This window comes from Microcaecilia unicolor, chromosome 1 (assembly GCF_901765095.1).
Source record: "Microcaecilia unicolor chromosome 1, aMicUni1.1, whole genome shotgun sequence".
Lineage (NCBI taxonomy): Eukaryota > Metazoa > Chordata > Amphibia > Gymnophiona > Siphonopidae > Microcaecilia > Microcaecilia unicolor.
The window spans coordinates 579819074-579819366 of NC_044031.1; the positions used below are offsets into that span (position 1 = coordinate 579819074).

The 293-nt window shown below is 42.7% G+C and overlaps 1 non-coding gene across 1 annotated transcript; it reads right to left on the reverse strand.

Moving 5' to 3' along the window:
* Positions 1 to 220: 220 nt before the first annotated feature.
* Positions 221 to 293, reverse strand: TRNAM-CAU. The gene has a single exon. It is a non-coding gene; the product is annotated as a tRNA-Met (tRNA).

Here is a 293-nt window from a genome sequence, read left to right on the forward strand (position 1 = left end):
GACTTGAGGATTCCCCCCCTCCATTAATTGCATAGTATCAGATTATGACCTTGAAGACCTGGGGGGACGGGGGATCGTCCCTAAAATTCACATTTATTATTTGAAAGCACGGATAGAATTCACAGTTTGAATGCATAACTTGAATTTTTACACCGAAACCTGCAATGAAAGAAATGCTAGATTTTAGTAATTGATTTAGGAAGAATGGAAAAATAACACGTGCCCCGTGTGAGGCTCGAACTCACGACCTTCAGATTATGAGACTGACGCGCTACCTACTGCGCTAACGAGGC